The sequence below is a fragment of the Strigops habroptila genome, chromosome 18 (assembly GCF_004027225.2).
Source record: "Strigops habroptila isolate Jane chromosome 18, bStrHab1.2.pri, whole genome shotgun sequence".
Taxonomy (NCBI): Eukaryota; Metazoa; Chordata; class Aves; order Psittaciformes; family Psittacidae; genus Strigops; species Strigops habroptila.
The window spans coordinates 2,418,252-2,424,251 of NC_044294.2; positions in this window are offsets into that span (position 1 = coordinate 2,418,252).

A 6,000-nucleotide genomic window follows, 5' to 3' on the forward strand; every position below is an offset into this window, starting at 1 on the left:
TTATGCCGCCGAGCCGAGCCCTGTGCGGAGCCCCCAGAAAACACTCAGAGCCCTTTGCTTTGGGGGGGGGGCGGAATTCCTTCCCCCCAGGGCTTGAGAAGCCACAACCCAAACCGTGTGCTGGAGAAATTCCTTCCATTCGGCTCACAGGGAGGGGATGTGTCTGCTCCGGTGAGCCCATCGCGGGGCAGTTTTGGGGCATGGGAGGTTATTTGGAGTCAAGTGAATGAGTGCAGGGCTGTGTTGGATGTAATAAAGCGTCTCCATCGGCAGCACCACGTATCGACCTGCTCCAGTGCTTTGAAGCAGGAAAGGGGGAAAGAAGCCGGGGCTGGATCAGCTCTGCTCTGGAGCCAGGCTGAGAGCGCTGGGCTGGGGCAGCCTGGAGAAGAGAAGGCTCCTTAAGGGGAGACCTTAGAGCAGCTCCAGTGCCTAAAGGGGCTACAAGAAACCTGGAGAGGGGCTTTGGACAAGGGCAGGAGACACTCATGACAAGAGCAAACCTTCTATCTCAATAAGCAAGCTGAGGCATCTTCCATTTCTTAGCTCCCTGGCTTGCCCAGGATGGAAAGTAGAAAGAAACACACAGCTTTTAGCTGGTGCCCAGCTTGCCCTCCAGCAACAGAAAAGCAGACAGGGCCCTGACCACATCAGGTCACCAAACACCTTGAGGAATAGATGGTGGCGCAGACAGCAGACAGTGCTTCCAGTGGGCTGGGAGGCAAAACGGCTATTGAGACATAATGGCCTTTTAAAACAGGTTTTCTGAGCTTGGAAGGAATCTCTGACCATCTGGATTTGGACTCCTGAAAGGAAATCAGCTTTCCTGCCTCCCGGAACCTGTTGTTAACAGGGCAATTGGTGCTTTCAGAATTCACAGCCTCCTTGGGCTTTGGCTGGTGGGGAAAGGCAGGTTGTGCTCGCTGAAGTAGCCCAAATCCGTTTGAAAACCCTCCTTCCCATGCAGTGGCAGCCTGCAATTATAGAGCTGGTGCTCAGCAGCTCCTGCCTGGTGTGTTTCCATTACAGTGAGCACAACCATAAACACTGCGCTGAAAGCCCCTTCCATTCCACATTTAAGGACAAGCACACGGAGGAAGAGCCAGAAGCCTGGCTGGAGCTGGTGCCTGCTCAACACCAATGCATCCCCACAACCTGCCAGGGAAAAGTTCCTTCGTGGAGTATTTTGGGGTCATACATGGCAGACGTGGATCTAAACCTGCTCTGAAACGCTCTTCCTGCCCCTGCTTCCCAGGATTCCCTCTTGCTCCTTCCTGTTCAGCCTCAGGGCCACCCGCTCTCCTACTGCTGGGAGATACAAGGCGTTGCTATCCCTGGAGAGGTGATGGGGCTCCTGCTCCAGAAAGAGGAGGGAGAAGGCAGCAAGCCTTGAGCCACAGCGTTCCACACTCCTCTGCCCCTGGTTATCCAGGATTATCCAGAGCTCCGGCTGCTGCAGCCACTGGGGTGGCAGCAGGAACAGGCTGCTCCTCGTGGCAGCGGGACACTGGATCCTGGTGGCGAGTCTCTACAGGGCTGCCCCACTCATTGCTTTGTGCTTTGGCCTCCTCACTTGCCATGGGTGATGGCTGGGTCGTCATTTGTTCCCTTGTGATTGTCCGCAAGGAGCTCCGGCCACGTGTGCAGGGCCAGCTCCGTGGCTGTGGGAAGCGCATTGGCTCCCATGGCAGGGATGCAGCCAGGAGAGGGATGCAGAGGCTGGTGCTCCTCAATGCTCTCCCCTCTTAACAGAGCCCCACTGTGACCAGCAGCATCAGAGCACACAAGCAGGGACTTAAACCCTGCAGGAGCCCTGCTGCAATGGGAACCTCAGCTCTAATCCATATTTTGGCACCTCTTTCCTTTTCCAAATGCTTTTCTGCTGGGTGCTCTGTAAGCAAAGCAGGCAGCAGGCCCTGGCCTGAGCAGTGTCTGGCCTAAAAGAGACCAGCAGCAACATAAAATAAATAAGCCCAAAATAGAAAAAGATCAGCCCACAGGGTTCTTGTGTAAAAATCAGGCTTAACTGATGATTTCCCTTCAAAACCAGTATGAGACTTGGTCATAATTGGCCCTTAATGTCTCCCAGGCTGGGAACTTGTAGGTGGAGTTTCAGCCCAGAATGAATTGAATCAGCCAAGTTGTATCAGCCAAGTTACAAACCCATCAAAAGCCGAGGCCAGATCCTGATCTCATCCCCGCGGGGCTAAATCCAACGTCCCTGCACTGGAATCAGCAGGGAGGATTTTTGTCATGGTGCCGGAGAGCAGGATTGGACCCCCAGGGTTTCTAATGGAAACACTGACTGACTCCTGAGCACAAGGCAGTTGGGCATCTGTAAAATCTCTCTCCATTCAAGGGCTAAATATAGGGAGAGCGATTCGACTTGCCATGCTCAGGGATAAATAAACCCCCGAGCGCTGCTGCGGGAGAGGCTTTGTTGGGAATGCCTGGGGGTCCCGTGGCTCCGAGGTCCCTGGGGGTGTCAGGGCTATCCAAGGTGCTCCCAGTGATGATGCAACCACGCGGGGCTGGTGCAAAAGGGGCTTCAGGTTTTCTTCCTTCCTCCGCATCCTCTTTTCCCTCTCCCTGAGCACTGCAGAGCTTCAGCACCCACAGATGCCTGTTTGCAAGGCTCAGGCTCTTGCCTGTGTGCTGCCGATGGGAATGGTCCCGTCACACCACACCAGTTTCCTTCGCTGCTCCCCTTGTTTCTGGGCTTTCCCCTTGCTCCAAGGCAGCTCCCTATGGCTTTGCAGCCCCCGAAAAACCCCACGGCCATGGCATTGCCAATAAACCCATTGCCGCGCTATTGCTAACAAGCCTCTCCCAGACTGTTTCTGCTCTTTATTACTCTAACAGACCTGTTAATTTCTAATTAAGCAGCTGCTTCATTAGGAAGGGGGGCTGGAAGTGAAAAGCGACGCAGAAGAGGAGGGGTTTGGGCCCAGTTTTGCTTTATGGGTGTAATTAGGAGACAAAACTGTTTGCTCACCTAAGGAATCCATCACGGAGCTGACAGACACGCTGTGTTTTCCCTGGGAGCCCTGTGACTGACGGCGCTTTTCCTTTCCCCACCCCTACACGCTCCCATTCGGAGCTGGAGCCACAACAGGCTCTACATCTATTAATTCTTGTTATTAAACCCTGAATAGTTTCGGGAGGAGCCTCTGAGCTGCTTCTTCCCGAGCACCAGTGGGCAGGGGGGGGATATGCCATGGTACAGGGATGCGGTGAAGCCTCACCAGCACATTGGAGCTCCTTCCTTCTGCATGGAGCACCCCACCAGAGCACCCTGTGGTTAGGGCAATGCGCATGCCCCCACCTTGAGATCTGGGGGTCCCTTCCTGAGGAAGGGAAGCAGCAGGATCCCCGGCTCCATCTCAAAATGAACATTTTTCCCTCCAGTTCTGACCTCGTTTCGTTCCTCACATCAGAGGAGGAACCTTGTACTCGGTGTTTGCATCACGGTAACAGCTCCGGGACCTTAGTGGGACTGAGGAAAGTCCCTGCTGCCAGGAGTGACAACGCGGTGGGTAGTGCTGAAAGGGAGGAGAGAGAAGTGACAGCGCGGGAGAGCCGCTCCATCGCTCACAAGCTGTCAGCCCCGGAGCTGGGGAGGTGGAGGAGCACCCAGGCTCCCGAGCCCTACTTTGGTGCCTTCCCTCCAGAGCCAGGCGAAAAGCCAGGCTGGTGCCAGGGGATATTGTTGGTCCTAGCCTGGGCACTGTGGTACCCCGCACAGTGATGCCCATGTGAGGCTTTAGCATCGGGATGCAGCAGGGATGGGGACAGCACAGCAATGACAGGGTTAAGCCCAGCAGGTCCATTTTGGGGGGGCTTTTGTGCCCTCTTGTTGCCTCTTCGTAATGCTGTGGGGTGAGGAGCAGCCCTCCAAGAGGGTACCACCCTCATCAAAATCCTGCCTTTGGACCCCAAAGCACCCCCACATAAGGAGGACTTGGAGCTGTTGGAGCAAGTGCAGAGGAGGCCACGGAGATGCTGCGAGGGCTGGAACAGCTCTGCTCCGGAGCCAGGCTGAGAGAGCTGGGCTGGGTCAGCCTGGAGAAGAGAAGGCTCCGGGGTGAACCTTCTTGCTCTCTACAACTACCTGATAGAAGGCTGTAGCGAGGTGGGGTCCATCTCTTCTCCCAGGTAACAAGCAATAGGACAAGATAAAACAGCCTCAAGTTGCACCAGGGAGGTTGAGACTGTAAAAGATTCCTTCACCCGAAGGGTTGTCCAGCACTGGAACAGGCTGCCCAGGGCAGCAGTGGAGTCACCGTCCCTGGAGGGATTTAAAAGGCACGTAGATGTGGTGCTTTGGGACGTGGGTTAGTGATGGACTTGGCAGCGCTGGGTTAATGGTTGGACTCAATGAACTTAAAAGTCTTTTCCATCCTAAACGACTCAATGATTCCAACTGCATCCCCAGGAAGACAAAAAGAAAGGACTATTTTATTTGAATAATAAGCATCAATAATACATTGCTAAGGAGCTGCAGATGACTGCAATTAAAAAAAGCATCGCATTCCCTGAGCAAAGCCCAAATTATCCCTCACAGCTTCTCCGCTCGCTGAGTTATATTAAAATGAAACGGCTCCTGGTGCGGCGTGGCTCGGCAGAGCTGGGGAGCCCGGCTGGAAGGCAGAGGAGAAGAAGAAGAAAGGCAAAGAGAGAGAAGAAGAGCCCTAATGTAGGGGGTGATAAATATTTTAGAGCCGAGGAGGAGTGGGGAGCCACGGATATAGATGCGATTGCGGGCGGCCGCGGTGGGAGCGAGGGATTAATCACAGAAACGGGGGAGAAGCTTTCCTCAAGGAGCATCATGCCCACACTTACAGCCAGAGCGGCTCCAGAGGGTCCCTAAGCGCTGAGACGGGCAGTTTGGGGTTAGCTCAGGAGTAAGTAGGACTTGGGGATGATGAGTGGTCTCTGCATGGGGAGTGTTCCTGGGCTGGGATAAGCATCAGTTCCTTAGGAAACAGAGTACAAATATTTGACAGGACAAGGGGGAATGGCTTTAACCTGCCAGAGGGGAGACAGAGATGAGCTCTGAGGCAGAAGCTCTTCCCTGTGAGGGTGCTGAGGCGCTGGCACAGACTTTTCCCAGAGAAGCTGTGGCTGCCCCATCCCTGGCAGTGTTCAAGGCCAGGTTGGACACAAGGGCTTGGAGCAACCTCCGGCTGCCGGAGGAGCTGTGGCTGCCGCTGCAGCACATGGAGCGGGATAACAGCGCTGCACCTCGCACCCTGCCATGCACAGAGGCAGTGCAGAGCAAACACCAGCTGGCAACCCCTCCTATCGCTATCCAAACAGCAGCGCCGCTATCCAAACAGACCCAGGGACGTGGCTCGGCATCCCTCCAGCGAACGTCACCCTCCCTGGGGACACAAACCCGCCACCCGCCATGGGGACACAAACCCGCCACCCGCCATGGGGACACAGACCCTCCATCACCCTCCATGGCAGAAGGCAAACATTTTCCATGTGGCAGATTGACCCCTCCTCTGGAGCAGAGGGAGGCCAAGGCTGTTTGTGCAGCCGGAGCCATTCCCACCCTCCACAAACAGCTTGTCCCTGGAGCTGACTGAAGCCAGCGCTGGCGGCTGTGGGTTATCCCAAGCTGCAGCGTGTGGCAGGGCCAGGGGAGCCCTCCCAAGGCCACAATGCTTTCTTTCCCTCGCAGCTCCTGCTTCCAGCAGTGAGGACATCCCCAACCTCTCTGCTTCCTTCCTCTGTGGGCTGAGCAAAGGGACCCCATTCTCAGCTCCGTTGGCCACATACCTGTCACGGCATGGTCTTGAGAGCGGTGCTCAGGGCCACCAGCCTCATCCGTGTCTCCTCCTGTATCCCCTTCCATGCTGATGGGAAAAGCTCAACGGCACCTGCTGGGAGCCTCTGCAGGTATTAAACCCTCTGCGCCCAAGAGAGTCTCTTTAAAAATTAAAGCCTGAGTGAGAAAGAAATGAGTCATGAAGAGGAGAGATGAAGCTCACG